This window comes from Aptenodytes patagonicus, chromosome 16 (assembly GCF_965638725.1).
Source record: "Aptenodytes patagonicus chromosome 16, bAptPat1.pri.cur, whole genome shotgun sequence".
Lineage (NCBI taxonomy): Eukaryota > Metazoa > Chordata > Aves > Sphenisciformes > Spheniscidae > Aptenodytes > Aptenodytes patagonicus.
The window spans coordinates 11,981,234-11,998,991 of record NC_134964.1 but is presented as its reverse complement, the minus strand read 5'-3'; the positions used below and the strand labels follow the sequence as shown (position 1 = coordinate 11,998,991).

Sequence of the window (17,758 nt, the reverse complement as noted above, 5' to 3'; positions counted from 1 at the left end):
ACATATACCGTGTAATCAGTTTTAGGTTTGACACCCAGGCAGGTTGGCAAAAGCAGTAACTCAACTTCCCAGCTCTGGTTGTATGTTCCGACAACAACTGCAGTCGCACGATTCCTTGTTATTTCCTATGCAGAGGAACTTCATGGCAGTAGGTTTCTTGGCACAGATTTTGGAGGTGGCACTTCTTTGTATGAATAATGATGTTCACATGTGGTTGTTGTTCTTTCTTTACTCTTTAATACTTCCTTTTCCTTCAAAGACACTTCCAGGCCATGTTTTCAGTTACATTCATCTGAGATGGAGGAAGAGTCTGCCTGCAGAGCAGTTATTGCCCCTGGTTCTGCTGTGCCTGGAGGGTGATGGAGGTGCCGCGTGGCTCCAAGGTGGCTCAAGGGACCTTTTGAGGGTCCCTCGCCCACAATGCCATATCCCCTCTGCAGACAGCTGCCACCTAAGAGATATTCATCTCCTCTCCAGCAATGTCAGCAAAGCGGGGACTGGTCCCCAGCTCCAGGACAGTCTTCTTCAGGAGATGTGGGGGAGGTTAGGGATGGGGTAACAGGCGCAGACTGCACCGAGAGCTTCTCCTGCTGATGTTGGGGCAGGCAGAGAGACACGGCAGCTGATGGAGGTCATGGTCCCACACCTCACCAATATCCAAGCCTTGAAGTAGGCACACAGGGCACAACCCAGAAGCCAAAATTTGTCCATGCAAATAGCTGTATAATTAGGAGCTCACAGAAAAATAGCCCATTCCCAAGAAACCCCTGAGGAGCAGAAGGGCTTAAACTCCCCATGACTCTCATCTTTCAGTACCTCATTCAGCTGGCGTGAGCCCAGGACTCCACTGGTGCAAATACAACTGGAAAAGAAATGAGTTTGCTGCCCTGATTCCTTATAAAAGTTGCAAAAAAACGCATCTTGGTCTGTAAGAGCAAGGGAGGAAATCAGTGCTTGCTCTCTCCTGTTATCTGGCCCTTGCAACTGCGAGTGACGGACACCGTCAGCAGCACTGTCCTGCAAGAGATCTGCAAAGTGCGGTATTGCTAATAACAAAAGAAGCTGTGGTTGCTTTAACTTAAAAAGTTTGCCTGGTATCATTGGGTGGATGTAAAGCTTTTCACTCGGGGTGTGTGGGCGAGTGTTCATGTGTGCGTGTTTACCAGTCCAGCAAGGAATGTAGTTTGAATGGCTTCTCTGAAGGTTTGGATACAGCTCACTAGAGCTCTGCAGGTTCCCTGAGGACTCTAATAATTGGTACATTTGGTTTGCTTTTCCTCATTATTTCTAAGTTTTCCAGCTCTAACGCCAAAGGAGCCTGCATTCTATGTAATTATTACTCAAAACTTTGAAAACATTAAGTAGGAAAAATAGGCCATTAAACAACTAAGAAGCAAAGTAACAAGTGTGAATTATGGCTCTGCCCTGTGGTTTGACTGTGATGGGTTTGTTCCACCCATGGAGAGATCTTGGAGAAGGGTAGGTTGAGTGGGTTGTTTTGCTTAATCTCTCTGCTGTCAGAGTTGCAGTCCCTGGAGAACGCAGATCTATAGAGAAATGTGCCTACCCTTTGAAACGCAGTGCACATGCCCAGCTCCCAGCAAAGGACTTTTGTTTTGCTCTGATTTATACAGTTCTCCGGGGCAAAGAGAAGTGGCTGTCATGGTTGCAAGGATTACTCGCTCCTGGAGGGAAGGGTGGACTATGCAAGAATAATTTGTTCTCTTGACTGGGCATGGAAATCCCACTCCCTCTTCCCTGGTCTCTATCCCCCTGCCCCCCATCTCTCACCCACAAGGGGATGCTGGCTCCCAAGGTCCTGCACACTGCAGCTCTGCCCCGAGGCTGGCCAGAGCCAGCTCTGCTTCCTGCTGGCCAGGGGGTCGGGAACTGCCTGACACAGGGTGATCCCCTTCCCCTCGCACTGCCAGCCCCAGTGAATGATAACCTGGGGACACTCCTACCCCTTGCCCAGGGCTGAAAGGGGGATATCGACTCCGAGCATCTCACCCAGAGTGGTGGACAATGGCCACTGCAGACAGCAGCTCATTGCGTCCCCTTAGACACCTGCCCAAGGGTGAGGTGCACCACCTTGGAGGTGGCTGCTTCTCCCCTGTGACTCTGAAAGGGAATTTGGTGTGCCTGGCTCAGACGTAACCCACACAGCTACCGAAACACAGACTGAAAGGCGTGTGGGCTTTGTGCACTTCGTGCAAGCTCCCCATGATGAGCATCTTCTAAATATACACACAGTGCGTAGCACAGTGTGGCCCAGCTTGGGCTGAGGTTTCTAAGTGCTACTTCAATGCAAGGAAAGTCTGTGGGTCTGCTCCTGGTGTACAGGGGTGTCCCAGGGGGCTCCTGGAGGAGCTGGGCCCCTGTGGCCATGGTGGTGGGCCGTGCCCACCCCGCAGAGCACAGAAGCCTCAGAGGGCTCAGTTTATCCATCTGAGGGTCACTTGCCAACAATGGCAACTCACTCGTTCCAGCGAAGGACGTGACTTCACTTATCTGCTCCCGTGCTTTTTCTGCTTGTTTGTTTTGTTTTCATCCTCTGAGGAGGACGAGGAGGGTGGTGCCTCCACACGCACAGGGCTAGCCACCTCTGAACCCCAGCGCCAGAAGCCCTTTTCATGCTCTATAAATTTTATTGGAAAATCTGTTTCACTTGGGGGGGGGGGGGGGTTCTTCCCCAGTAACGCACCATGAAAAGGCTCATTAAAAAGTGAGCTCCTCGTTCTGATTAATCCTTCCAAGCAGGCAGAGGTGACACATGCTAATGACATTTCCAGCCGGGCTTGTCCCCTGAGACGCCTGCTGCTATTGCAGGCCAAGTACCACCGAAGGAGACAGCGTGTTGGACGTCGGAAAGGTTGCTCTTGGCTGCAGCATTCATTTGTAGTGGAGAAATGCCTGCGGGAGCCAGGCAATTGCTGTCTCTCCGGCAGGCCTAGGAGACTTTGTTCTCCAGATGCATCTCATGGACTGTCCTTCTGCGGACATAGGCTGTTCCCAGCCTCCGGAAGGGGCTCAGGAAGATGAGGAATGGACATCCCTGGCATCTGCACAGATCCCCGCGGCACGTACCGAGCTGCTGACTGAGGACTTCTCCAAGGCACCAGAGCGCCTGTCTACACCAGGTTGTTTTGTTAACCTCAGACTGCTGCTTGGCCCCTGCCAAAGCTCTGATGTTCTTGGAAAACGCCAGGCTAACAAGATGACTTTCCAAAACAACAGCTGACTTAACGAACCGGCTGGCCATTGGCTTAGCAGGCACTGATCCCCAGCAAACGGGAGTGAGGTGGATCTCCTTGGATCTCACATCATTCCTTCTCCCCATCACTACCTGGGTTTGGCGATGGGGAGGTCTACCTTTACCCCAAACCCTTCTCCACTACTTTCCTTACAAGCCAAACCTGACTTCTTGTGAAGGTCCTGGGATGCAGGTCCAGTTTCAGTGTTGTGAGAACCCAAAGTTGAAATCTTATTCTGCCCCTTCCTGTTGGAAACCAAGATTCTTGTCCAGCTGGAGAAAGGAAGAACCAGGGATGTTCCCAGACTGGGTCAAGGACATGCCTGGGGCCATGCAAGGTGTGCTGGATGGAGGGCAGATCGTGCTCAGGAGATGCCAAGCAGCCTGAGCTGTGCTGACATTTCTCCGCTTGGACCCAGCTCCACAGTGACACAAGGCAGAAAACCGTCAGAAGAAAGCTCTCGCAACCTGCCAGCTTCCCCGGCCCTTAGCAAACATCCAGTCCTTAACGCACAGAGTGTTTCACGTAAGCCTTGACATGTACCAGTGAGATGTACCCAGTGCTGACTCTGAACAGCTTTGCTTTTCTCGGAGGGTCTTGACCATTGTGGCCAAGAAACATAAGGGCTCTGTAATGCTTTGTTGGGCCAGGAATAAAGTGCATTTGTTGAAAGAAGGTTACCATGTTATATAAGTAAGAAAAGGGGAGTTGTATTTAAACTGGCACAGGGCAGATGTTTTCACTTAAACAGAGCTATGCACAGAACATAGCTCATGGCTTCTTCTTCGGTGAGGTCTTGTTCATTTTGGCCTGAGCAGCTCTGGGTCAGGGAGACAAAGCTGTGGTCCGTCCGCAGGGGAGGCAGGGGAAGGGGAGAGATGCAAAGGGCAGGACAGAGCAGTCCATGTTGCTGGAGCTGGGAACTCATCTGGTGTGAGCAGGCACGGCCCCTTGCCAGCTCCTCAGCTGCCAATGCAGGGTCCAGCCGGGGCCGATGCAGGGCAGTCCCAGCCGGCGTGGAGTCCAGCGGCTGCCCTGATCTTCTTCCTCCCGATCCCAGTCACTCCCAGCTTGGTAGCTCAAAGGTTCCCTTGCAGACAAGCCAAGCTAGAGCATTCCCAGCACTGCCCTGGTATAAGTTTGAGCTGCCGAATTCAGGCTCCAGCACAGAGAGGATGCTCTGGAGCCAATTTTACTACATCAGGGCTTTCACCAGTTGAAGGTGTTGGAAATGAGTAGGAGCTGGACATGGAGGTGGCAGAGCATCCCTGGCTTGGCTGCTCAGCACAGTGAGTCCTCGTGAGCACAGTCAGGTAAGCAGGCATGAGGGCTGCTGCCGCAGGCGGGGGGGGGGGCACACCGCCCAGCATGGTGGGCAGTAAGAAGGGACTACCCCTAACACAGATGCACGCTAGAAGGGTGCATATGGCTCTTTTTTGTCTGCCACACTGAGGAGTTTCTATACAAGCAGAGCACCTGAATGCAGCAGGAGCTGGATTTGGTGTGTGTGGCCACCTCCATACTCAGCATCACCTTCTACAAGGCAGCCGCTCTCGGGGCTGGGGCTCAGCTCTGCCGGTTCTGCCTCTGCATCCTCTGCCCACATTGGGAGCAGTAGTCGGGGGCAGTAGTCTCGTCTGCCAAGAGGCCTTTGGTCATGTCAGACGTCTTGGGAGGGCGCAGAGCAGCGGATCCACAAACCAGATCAACCAGTGAAGGATTATTGAGAGTTTGCTGTCTAAAATCTTTGCAGAAAACCTGAACTGAAGAAACAAGGTATAAATGTGATGCTTGGCATAGAGAATATATTGCACGCACTGCTGAGTGAACTATTTCAAAAGGCTCACCATTTACCTTGAAATTGCAAAGAGACACGCTGTCTCGGCAGGTCGGTCGAGCTCAGAGCCATGCACCGATGTCTTTCAGATGAAGCCTACAAAGTATCTCCCATTCATAGCCACGGAGATGCATTACTATCCTAAAGGGACCTTTTATAGTTAAGTGGGGAATGTAACTAAGGCTGGAGAAAAAAAATCAGATTGAACTTTGCCAAAAAAAGTGGTGAAAGGCACCAGTTGTGGGAGGGGATGGGACAGAAGACCTTTTTTCTTGATGTAGTTGAAAAAGGATGGCAAAAGCACCAAGAGCTTTGCAGACAAACCCCCCAGGGCCATGAGCGGGTCTGGTGGGCCTTTCCTACCTCTTCCTTTGGGGTCCTGGCACAGCGAGCTGTGAGATCCTTGCCTGCTTTATCTTGGGTGGCTGAACCAGCCCGTGTTAAAAGGGGATGAACATAATACAATAGAGTTCGACTTTGTTTCTGTGCTGTGCAGTTCATTCAGAAGGATTACAGGCGCTTTTCAGCCTGTTACCACCTGGAGAGGCAAGTACAAGGGAGCGCTGGTTCGAATAGGCTACCCACCGAGCAGCCTTAGTTCTGCCAGAGCCAAAGTTGCAGAAGGTTAAAAATGATCCGGGCAGGATCCGGGCCGAACAATCGCCTGGAGCAGGGGGACGTGTTGGGCGCGCGGGGACGCCAGCCAGCGCTGCCCGGGTTTGTTAGCAAAGGGTTTGGAGTCGTTGGCTGCAGACAGTCAAGGGGGCAGCTCACTGCAGCGAGGCCCTGAGTGGGATGCAGGCATGAAATCGAGCTTAAGACTCCTCTAAAGGAAACTCTCTCTTGTGTTTTTTAAGGAAAAGAGAATTGCATAAGGAGTAAGGTTGAAGGTTGACGGGGCTGAGTTAAAGGCCTGTATGGTCAGGGGAAAAAAATCCTCCACCCCTGTTTCCTGATGTGGGTATTATTATGGCTGAAGGGATAAATGCTGGAGGGCATCAGGGCGTAGGGCCAGGTGTTATGGACCGTGTCTCTTCTCCATGCTGATGTGTCCCCAGATGCTGTGTCTCTGTGTCCTACAAGGCGGGATGGAGTCACCCCGATTGCCTTGGGGTGGGGGGAGCGGGAGGTGCTCCTCCATCCCCTGTGTTGCTGGAGCTGACGGAGAGCATCCCAAAGGGCCATGACAGGGTGGAAACTTGAAGCCCCCTCTCTCATAGACCAGCTGAGCATCCCAGACCCATGGCCATCCTTCTCACCTCCAGCCATTCTGAAAGCAATGGTTTTTCCATCCAGGTGGAGTCCCTGAGCTTCAGTTTGAATAATGTTTATTTGGGGCTGTTTTGCCTGAAAGAATAGGCTTTTCGGTTTATTAAAAATGTGAGCTGAGTGTCAGTGAATACAAAAGTTGTTTGCAAGGGTTTATTGCTGATGAAGCCTTACTAGAAGTATGCATCCTATGTCCTTAGGGAGATATACTTGCAAAGTCCTTGCAGCTCTGCTGCTCATTTGAGGGCAAATGAGACACGAAGCAGGGCAAGCAACACCACCTATCCCCCAGGGCTGATGCTCCTTAGTCCTCAATCCCTTCAAAGGGCTCCCAAAGAAAATGCCTGTTTGGGGCAGCGTCTATTGCTTGAGTCTTGTGTTGAGTGCGTGATGATGGAGGGCAGCCGCCTGCTCGCAGAGGAGGGAGGCTCATGCTCCGCTCCTTAGCTCAGTCTGCACAGGTTGCGGTTTCACAGTCCCTGGGGCATTTCTCCTGCCTACACGCTGCCAGCCATAGCCACGCAGTGAATGGGTCCAGGACTGGAACCAGTGATAAATGACCCAGCAGAAGTTTAAAAGAAAAAAAGAGACCAAATCTTGTTTCTCAGCTGGGATGCTCTCCATGCAGCTCTCCAAACAAAGGGGAAAGAACCTGCCTGAGTCCTTGCTGCTGCTGAATACCCCCCATCACCCAGGAAGGCATCAGGGGCATGAGCAGGACTTCTGCCCGGTCTCTGGCATGTCATGGGGGTGCCCCATGCCCAGGACACTCGGGGTACTCCAGCCTCTCTGCCTACAGTGCCAGCACCACGCTGCACCCACAGCACCCTGGTCCATCTGCAGGAGCAGCTCCTGGGATAAGCTGTGTGGCTGGAGAGGTCTGCTGCATGCCATCAATTTTAATCCAGGGAAATTGTGCCCCAGAGACCAGCAGTTTGGAAGCCTGCCCAAGTGAGTAGCTGTGCTGCAGCACTCCCAACCACCTCTGCTGGTCCCCGGGCAGAAACATCCCCATCCCATCCTTGGGGAAGGGCTCTGAAATTGCATTTGAAACATCATTTGAAAAACTCAATTTTTATGTTCCCCCTTCACTGGCAAACAGCTCAAAGGACCTTGTGTGTGCTGCCAGCTCCAGTGCTGCTCGCTCCGCATGCCAGTTGGAGGGAGGGGGGTAAACGTCCTGGGAAGGGCTGGACGTGTGACGAGATTGAGCAGTACCCAGAGCCCAACTGATGGCACGAGTTCAGCTCTCACCCACAGACATCTCAGTGCAAGGCTGCAGTAGATACTTCGATTTCAGATTACAAGTGTCAGTTTAGCTTAGCTTGTCAACAAAAGCAATAAATAAATCCCTCTCACTTGCGCTCCCCGAAATGGTGCAGCTGGAACGAATCTGCTTCGCTGCTTTCAAAGGGAGAAGGGTTTTCTCCCTCTGGGGGAACGTGCTTGGCTGTAGGTGAAGATGACTTGAGCTCCTGGGGTGGGACTTCATTAGGCTGGTTGTCCAAGCCTGGTTTTAAAAGAAGCAATGTTTGTCCTGGTGAAGATAAGTTTGTTTCTCTGCTTGTGATTGGAGGTTCCCAGGTCTTTCAGGTGAAAACACGCCTGTTTTCCAAGTGGAGTCAGCACCATCCCACTGTTGACTGCTAGGACCTTAGTCCAACACCCTGCATGGCAACCAGAAAATGCTAAGGGCCAAATTCAAGCCTGTAAGAATTAAAACTTAATTAAAACTTAAAAGAGCGTCAACCACTAACACAAAGCTGAGCGCCATGTCCCCTTTGCATCTCAGCCTCTCCTTGCTGTACCACCCTTAGTAGGCTGGCATTTGCTTCTGATCGCTCCTTCTCCTCTGGGTCTGACAGCAAGGTGATACTTCGGTGGGTGTCATGGGTTCGTGTTCCTCGTCTCAACCCCCGAGTCCCTGTTTTTGTGGTTTTCGAAGACATTGTTTCCTAATGTAGGAACATCCCTTTAGGCCCTGAGCGTTCCCTGACATCAGCACGAGTGCGGCGCAGCCCATCGGTTTACAAACATCTGGGTTCCTAGGAAATGCCGAATATTCCTGCTGGTACTCTGCTGTCTGTTAACGCTTAGAAAATTATGTTTATTTCCTGCTGTGGGGATCAGGCTTCAGCTCAGGGTTATTTCCAGGGCTGCGGCGAGCTTTGTGCCAGCGATACAACCGTGGCAAACAAGTACTTAAAAGCCTTGTGTTCAGCAATGGGCAAACCACAGACACTTCAGAGGTTTGGTTTGGGAAACCGGTCACCCAAAGGAAGGCAGGAGAACTGATGTGCACAGGAGCGCCCCGACCTGTTCTGGGGCTGGGTGCAGGGTGGGGATGGTCATCCCGCTCGGCTCTGAGGCTGTGGCTGGTGGGGTGGTACCTGGCCCAGGCGGGACAGTGGCACCCATCACCCCTGGGGACATGGCTGGGCTTCCCCCATAGAGATGGCTGGTGGTCCGCATAGCAGCTGGCCCGGAAACCCAGCCAAAAAAACTTCTGTGAAAGGGATTTTGTACATCAGCCCCTGCTGCAGTCAGGCTTTTTGGAGCTAATATGTGTCTGGGTCTCCCTGAGACCTCCAGGTTTGCTTTGGGGCGAGCAAAAGCAGAGGCAGGGGTTTGCTTCAGGCAGCTCTGGCTCATCTGGCTGGGGTGGGGAGGGTGGGTTTCAGGCGGTCATCTCTGGTCTGGAGGGATCTCCCATCCCAGGGCGTAGCTGTGCAGCCCCGCACGCCTGGGGAGGGGAGCCGAGAGTGGGCGAGTGCCTGTGGCTCGGGCCAAGCTGGGAACTGCAAAAGCTTTTCTGTCCGGAGGTGGGCTTGAGCTCAAGCTTGTTTCCTTTTTCTTGCCAAAGCATCTGCTGTCCTGCACACTTCCCTTCCCCCCTTCCCTCCAGGATTTCAGGCCACAGAAATGTTTTATCTGATCCCCCACCCCAAAACTCCCTTTGGTTTGATTGTCTGTGGCTTGATTTCCCTCCTCTGGTTGCCTTGAGGTGACCTTGGCTTTGCAATGCCCTTTCACAGCGGAAAACCAAAATGCAGCATTTCAAAAATGCCCAGATGGGTATTTCCAATGACCTAACAGGAAAATCAGCGTTTCTTTACAGCTCAATCACTATGACTTTGTGAGCAGCTCCAGCTGGTCCCAAGCTGCTTTAATCAATCGATAATTTGTTTGGCTGGAAAATGGCCCTTGGCCGAGTTGGGATCCCGCAGTCTTGGGGCCGGTGGGTCTGGGTCCTGTGACGATCGCTGCAGTCCAGCCATGCAGGACTGCAAATTTGAAAATTGGGCTGTAACAGCTGTGAATGTGCGATGCCCAGTGAGGAGGCTGTTAACCAGGAGCACTCGTGAGGCTGATGGGGCTAAGCAAGTCTGGCTGCTTCAGGGGCATGGCAGGTTTTTTACCTAGCCAAGGGCAGGACCAGATGTGCCACCATGGGAGGTGGCTGTGAGACGCATCATCTCACCCATCCCCAGCTAGCCAGTGTTGTTATGGCCACATCACCATCACACGGTGCTTTCTGTTGAAGTCAGGGATAGAAATGGAAGATGACCCCAAAATGCCTACTTCCTGGGTCAGACCTGGGTTTAAATGCTGGTCTGCGTCTGCACTAGTACATTAAACCTCTGCCATCATGTAGCCTTGGGCTGGGGATGGCATAGCTTGGTGCATGGTGGGGGACATGTCCACCCTCTGGGGTGGCACTGGAGGGCTTCAGGCTCCCCTTCCCTTTGTCACCCCACCATAAACCCTCCTTGATCTGCATGGTTCATCAGCAAGACATCTGGGAGGTCTCTCCTCCTGCTCATGCCATGTACAGCTGGCTTGGGCCACAAGGAGCCCATCACCCACACCAGAAACACTCCTCGGCCCAAACCACTCACAGAGGCTTCAGGACAAAGGACAATCAGGGATGTCCTCATGGATGGAGACTGTGGGGGAAAAGGGAGCAGCTGAAGTTAGAAACACCAGAAATCACTGGCACAGCAGCACCACGGCCCCAGCGCTCGGGGTCTGCTCCCGAGGTGCTCAGCATCCTCAGCCCCCAGCAAAGCCAAGGTGGTTGCCATCTGCCAGGATCAGGCCCTTCACTAACTGTGTATTGTTATGGAAAGCCTCTTGCCAGGCCCTGTGAAGTCATTCAGACTCATTTTGTGGCCACGCTGGAATGCACTAACCAGGAGTTGTTTTGAGGTCAGAAAGGAATAAGTCTTTTGCAGACAATTGATGTTATTAAAAACATCCACGAGAGAGAGGAGGGGGGGAGGGAGGTCCTCTTTCCTGTTTGGGAAATAGTTTCTCACTGCATCCATCAAGCAAAAGAATTCTGTATGAAAAATTAATTAAAAAAAAAGTTTCTGGGGCACACGCGCCTGAAAATGAACCACAGCAGGATCAGAGGTTTGGCTCAGAGCAACATCCAAGACTCAGAAGCGGAGGCCAGATTAAAATACAGGACTCCTCACTCACAGCCGGTTGCTGTAACTGGAGGAAATGCAGTTTCCTTAAAAGAAAGGCAATCTCCTCTCTGCAACACTTGGGCAAAATTCATGAACTTCAGCTGAAGCCTGGAGCAGGTCTCCCACTGAGACAGACTTGGTCTAAGTCTAGCACAGCAGCTGGGGCTGCAGAAAAGTGGGAATTGCTTCAAAAAAGGAAGAAAAGAAAATCCCAAAATGAAGGGATTAGGCCTGTCACCCTGCCCTCCACATCATTAATCTTCCAGCCAGGGCAAGCGGCTTTTCCAGCCCTGTCCTGCAGCAGTAAGATGTCACACCAGGTGTGACCCGAGAAGCAACTGCATCACGTGGCACCGTCACGCTGCAGCCACCCTCTCACCATGAGAGCTAAGCCTGGCTCTCTGCACCATTAGCACGACGTGGTCCCTGGCACGGGGCTGGCCTGGACCAGCTTTCCCCGAGTTTCCAGCCACAATGCAGGGTCATACATCGAGACCCTTCCCACGGTGCAGTTGTGATGGACAGGAGGGAGGACAGTCTGGACATGAGCTGAGAACTGTCCCTGGCAGGTTAGATTTAAGCTATAGGCATAACTTCAGAGTATTTTTGGATGGGAATATGTTCATGGCTGGCTTCAGGATTTGTGGGGATGTGGCTCAATTCCTGCCCGTGCACAGGCTGCCCATGTCCATGTAAGCACACAGTCATGTTCCCTCCTTGCTATCACTGCAGGGATGGTCATGGACCAGGCTCAGATCCAGGACAGAATGAAGCCTTCTCTCGAGGTGGTGGGATGGGCAATTTTAGGGCCAAAGTGGCCCATCCCTTGGCTCGAGTGGCACAAGCCCGTCTCAGAGCATCCTCTTCACCATCAGCAGTGTTGCTGCTCTGCCCCGCGGTTTCCTGGGGATGTCTACACGTCTGCAGCCCTCGTTTGAAACAATCCAGATCTGCAGACTGTGCCAGGGGCATTCTGATCTGTGGAGCTAATTGCCCGTGATTAGCTAATTAAAGGGTTCTGATAAAATCTGCCTGGCAGGTGCAGGAGCGTGTGGTGGCCCTGGTCTCCCCCAGGGCAAGGGAGAAAGCAGCTGCTGGCACCCGGGGCTCCATTAGACCCCCTGCACTCACCCCCCTCCTCCTCCCCTGCCCTCAAGAGGTTGTCAACACCTTTGCTTGGGCCTGGGCTGTCTCGTTGTCATTGCTCAGTCCCTTCTCTGCTCCGGGGTGGTTTTTGGCAGTGACCCTGGGGTTAAGGATGTGAGCGCTGGATGCTGGCAGGGGCTTCATAGCAACACCCCAGTGGAGAGCAGGGACCTTGGAAAATGCGGGTGGTGTGGCATTAGGAAAGGGGGGACCCCAGTATCCTCCTCCCACCCCCAGGGAACCCACTGCCGGGCACGTCCATTCTTCAAGTCTGGGCTAGAATGAAAAGTTTCCACGGCCAAAAACAGCCTTTGCTGCCCAGAAGCACGTGCAACTTCATGTGTTCGGGCATTCATGCCAAGCTCTTCTCCAAAGACCTGCCCAGTTGCCGTGAATGCTGTCATGTCCGGGGATTAACCATCCTCTTCAAACAGTTCTGGTCTTTCCTGGCCCCCCTGCCTGGGTGAAAGGAGCAGTGAGAGCCAGGCTGGCCAAGGCAGTGTCCCAGGGCTGTGGCATGCAGGGGAAGTTCACAGCAGCAGAAAAGCTGGGAAATCCCTGTGTTTGACTAGCTTTGATCTGGATTTAAATCCCTCAGAGAGAAACAGAGGAACAGCCCCAGGAAGGCTGGGCCTGTGTGTTTTGACTTTACACCATCAAAGTTTGCCCTAGGCGACCCTTAAAAGTGTGCAGGTAGCAGCAGGCTCTGGGCTGGGCAGTGAAGCGCTGCTGCATTTTCAGGTGTATCGTCCTTGCCCGAAGGGGGCTGTAGAGCCAGATTTTGTGGCTTTGCTTCAGGATTGAGTAGATGTCTGCCTGCTTCATCCTTGGTGATGCTGGGTCAGTGGGATCACTCCCAGCCCCACACCACCTCAGGGCTGGGCTGAGCTGGGCAGAGCCAGGAGCTGAGCATCCTTCATGGGGTGTCCTCTGGTGCTGTCAGAGTGTGTCCATACCCACCCATTCCCCTTGTCCTGCACCACCAAGCATTTTTTTGCCATCTGTGCCCTCAGGACTATGCTCAAGCACTGGCTTAAGGTAGAGGACACTTGGCTTGAAGTCCCTGCCCTACATTGCCCAGTAGGTCCCATGACCCCAAAGATTCTTGTATTTCCAACTCATCGATTCTTGCTATAAGGATCCTAACACCTCTACAATCCCATACTGTAACCTTTCCATGCCTTGGTTTCGCTGTTTATAAAAGTGGATAATAGTTGCTTGTGAGGGTGAGCACACGCAGACCATGATGCTCCTTGAGATGTTGGCATCCAAGAAGCACCAGGGCTGTTGGACAATCAGGTAATAGCCCATCACTTACGGCTGCCCAGACCCGTCTCTGGCATGAGCTTTCAGCCATTGCAGACTATCACTAGGCAGCTGCAAAGCAGGCGAAAGGAAAAATAACATATCCCATGGCAATCAGATGGAAAATGAGAAGGTGAAATACAGCGTTCCAGATGGACATGTGTGGGACACCCGAGCTGACAGCTGTTCCCTTACAGAGGTGGGATATGACCTTTTAATGCTCACAGGTGCTGAGGTCTTGATGTTAAACATTGCAGGACAGTGCAGGATGGTCCCGTTCCCGTGTGGGATTGCAGTGCTGCCTTCTGCAGAGACCTCCACAGCGGGCAGAGGATGCTGTGCTCATCTGTGTTGACTGCCCGCCCTCCCCGACCTACTTCAGCCCAGGCAGCAATCAACATTTTTGCCCAGAGCCTGTTACAGAAAACCATTAACAGTAGCACTGCTCCCCTGATAAGGCGGGATAAGCCTGTCAGCTTTTGATAAAACCCCAATCTCGAGGAAAACAAAACACACCAGTGCCTTACAGGGGAGTCCCAGGACTGCCTAGACTGGCTGAGGAGCACCGAGCAGAAAGCCGCCGTCCCACAGCTATGGGGGTAGCAGAGCAGACAAGTTTGTCCCAACACCTCCGTGAAATACTTTCATGTCCTTGCCGATGATAACGCTGATTGGGAGGTCAGGCACATAAGCCAGAGTTTCCCTTCTTTCTCAGATCCCCCGATAACGTCCCGGCGATAAGATAGCTCTGTTTACCCGGGCTCAGCCGCAGCCACAAAGGAGAGCTTTGTCCACAGCCCCGAAGGTGCGAATATCGCTGAGCAAACACAGGCGTCCCCGGCTCTTCACACCTGCATGGCATTTTGAAAGCCATCCCAGAGCCAGTACAGGGTCCACGTTAATGTGGGATTGGTGGTGGATGCTTGCCCCACCAACCGCTGGTATTTGTGTTCGGGACTGTGTGGTTGCAGCTCAGGTTTTGGAAGACTTGGAAGCAGAATTAAAAGCCATCTCTGTTGAGGTTTCCCAGCTAGAGCTGAATTTTTGTAACTCATCTAACGTCCTTCTGCAGACCCAGACAATTCTGGCTCCTGTTGCCCAGAGCTCTCAGCCTTTCCCACAACAAAACCCTCCCAGGGTTCCTCTGAGGCACGTGCCTGCCTTCAAAAAGGGAAACTGAGACACGGCGGTGCTAAGCAGCTTGGCCAGGATTACACTGGGCTCAGTAGCAGAGCCATGGCAGGACCTTCTCTGCATCTGGTGGAGTTCGTTCGTGTGCCACAGCGCAGGGAAGGGGATGGTGCAGCTGTGTTTGTCACCAGCTGTGATGGCCCAGGGAAGTGTGTGCCCATGCACCGGCACAATGTGCCTTGGGAGAGGCAGTGATGGGCAGGAGTGGGCTTGGAAGAGGAGAGAGCTGACTCTGCTGGTTGCTTTGGCATTGACAGCTACGGAATTTTTGGGGTGTTTGTAAGAGCAGGAACAAGGGCAGACCAGAGGGAACAAACCCATGTGCCAGTGATCGGCTTCCCATCTTCCTCCAGCCATGCATGGGGGGATGGATGGCCCCTGTTTTCATAGTCACTGTAGGATTGATTGAACGGGGATTAATTTGCAGCAATCTACTGCATTTTATTAGCATAACAGGGAGGTGATGTGTTGGTGCCTAGCCCCAGGCTCCTGGAATGATGTTTCCCATGTACACACCTGCCTCAGCAGAGCACTTTGCAGATTTCCGGGGACTCAGGAGCTTTTCAGGGTTGTTTGCTGGTGAACTGAACAAGCGGAAACCTCATTGCCAGAAAAACAGAAGGAGATCCACCATGCAGGGAAGATCAAGACTTATTTTGGACCAGTGGTGCTTGATCTCTGCTTTGGAAGACACTGGTTCTTCACTGCACAACAGCTGATGCAAGAAACCGGTCCTATGGAGCACTCACCTATTTTGAAATGCATTAACTAATATAACAGGGTTGGAAAATATTTTCAGAAATGGGTGACTCAATCTCAGCTCCGGCAGCTTAGAATGGCTCAAGGCTTTGGTCTCTTATCTGGACCTCTGTCTGTCCTTTTTGACACAGACAGAGCTTTGCAGTTGGGGATGGCATGGGCAGAGATGAGTTTTTCTGCCCCTCCTGGTCTGGCCTCTGGGCTGGGAAGGAGCGCTGTGCTGGGGAGCATCTCCATGACAGGGAAAGAGCTGCCAAGCAAAAGTGGCCGAGTCCAGGCTGTGTTGCACAGAGGGGGGACAGCCCGCATGGCCAGCCTCTCCACAGCAGCACAGACGCTCGGCCCCGCTCCGCCGGGTGGAAACGAATGCGCTGAGCTGCCAACTGCTCCCCTGAGCCAGCTCAGCCTCGGAGAGAAACCAAAACCCTTCCCGAGAGCCGTCATCTGTCAAGCTTGTGTTACTGTCTGGCACATCAAGTGGCCAAGCTGAGGTTTGTAATTCATGGGGAAGAGGGGGAGGCCGCGGTGAGCACTCCTGAAGCCATCCCGTGCTCCATCTCCCAGCACGAGGCAGGGGCTGGAGCAGCATCTGCAGGCACAGGCAGGACCATCTCCCAAATAGGCCCACAATGTGGGACAAAACAGAAGGGACCATCCCCTTGGAGAGTCCCTTTCCCTGGGGCTTTTGTCCATGCTGTAACAAAGCAGGTCCACGGGTCACTCGTGGGAGCTGCCTGCAGGGTAACATCCTTTCCCGGCTCCGAGAAGGATGTTGTCTTCTGGGCAGGGGTCCCCTTTTCCTTGCTGGCACAGCAGTATAGGGGTCTGGGGGGGTGTAAATACACAGATGCAGCCACTGGCACTGCCTGGAGTGATGAGGCGATGCGATCCTGGCACAGAGGAGGGAAGGCAGCATCAAACCGATGGCCGGGGAAGGACAAAAGGGTCATTCAAAGGAGAAAGTGGCGCCAACTCAGCCTCTAAAGGGAAATCCTGAGAAAGCTGATCTTCAGAGAGGTGTTTCTGGTACAATGGCACAGGGACCCAGACTCAGTGTCACCTCGGAGGGGATGCCAGTGGGTTTGGGGGGAGATGACCGGCCACGGGTTATGCATGGCTTCGTGATGGGCTCTGGCGGCAGCCCATAGTTCCCAGCCGCAGGGTCCCTTCGGTAGCAGGTCTGGCTGGGGCCGGCTTAACAATTCCCCTGGCCCTGCTCCAGACAAGATTGGGAAATGATCTAGGGTTAAAAAAACACAACACGTTCCTGAACACGCTTTGTTTGTTTTTAAACTAGAGTCCGGCAAAGCCTGACCTCACAGGCGGTTGAATTAGCACAACCGGAGAGGCAGTGACTGGGCACATGAGTGGCATCATTTTAAGCTGGGTCTGCCCTGGAGGAATCACAGCCTGAGTTAGTTTAAAAATGCTTTGCATTGCTTTCACCCCTCGGCTGTCGGGGAACCATGGCCAAGTTTCCTGGCTCCTTGGGGCAGTGATGGAAGCAGAGCTAAGGCTGTTTGTATCCCTGGTCTTTTTAGGCTGAGCAGTTTTAATACAGATTTTAAAATCTTTTGACTCTTTGCTGGGTTGGTTGCATTACCAGGCCTTTTGCATTTTGAGTAACCTTTGCTCTGACTGTACAAATTCCTTCAATATCTGTTTCTGCTGTGACTTTAACCCTCAAGTGGCTGATATACTCCTGCATCAGAAATGTAGGAAAACTTACAGGAAAATGTCTTGGGCTGGGGCAGTGATGGCCTGTGCACTGGGCGTGCTGGCTCCGGCCCCTTGGTCTGGGCTGGAGCATCACTTTGAGGTTTGAAGTGCTCAGATCCCTGTCACCACGTGCCCTTCTTTTGAGTTGTGGGGCTCTGGTTTTACAGAAACACAAAGGTATTGGTGGGGACTGTGATGCTGATTTTGTCACCTTGAAAAGCATCTGCTCAACCTGCAGCAGTTCATGACTGCCTGTTGAGGTTAGCAGACTGGACGGGTAGGAGGTAAGCACCATGGCGTGCGGTAGAGAGAGGAGAAAGGTCTTGCAAAGTACCACAACCCCCGCAGAGGTTGGAGGAAAGCTGCTGCTGAGATCTGTACCAGATAAGAGGGAAACCACAAGGCCAGAGCCTAAGTGGATAAATTGTTCCCAAGTGGATTCCCCTCGGACTCTAAATAAACATCGACACTTAACGAGCACCTCGGACACTTAACGAGCACCTCGGAGCTCGGCTCGGGTGGGCAGAGCGGGGGCTGGTGGCTGTGTGCTTTCTCTGATAACCCGTAGGTTGTCCGGTGAGCTCTCCCGTTAGCTCCTGCCTTCGGGTGGCATCTGGATGAATTACGCGATGCAAACAATTAATTTCAAAGTATCTACAACCTCAGGAGGCTGGATTTGGATGGTGCAATTAAATAAAGCAAGCTGATGACAGCCTGGTATCATCTTCCACATCGAAATAAAGAGTTCCTTTCTCAAAAAAATAAATTAATTAAGCTCTTTCCAGGCTGAAACTTATCTGCAA

General features: G+C 52.6%; 1 protein-coding gene across 2 annotated transcripts in view; it reads left to right on the top strand.

Moving 5' to 3' along the window:
- Positions 1-17,758, top strand: part of NTN1 (netrin 1) — a 106,008-nt gene that overhangs the window by 28,834 nt on the left and 59,416 nt on the right. The gene's annotated exons all lie outside the window — the stretch shown is intronic.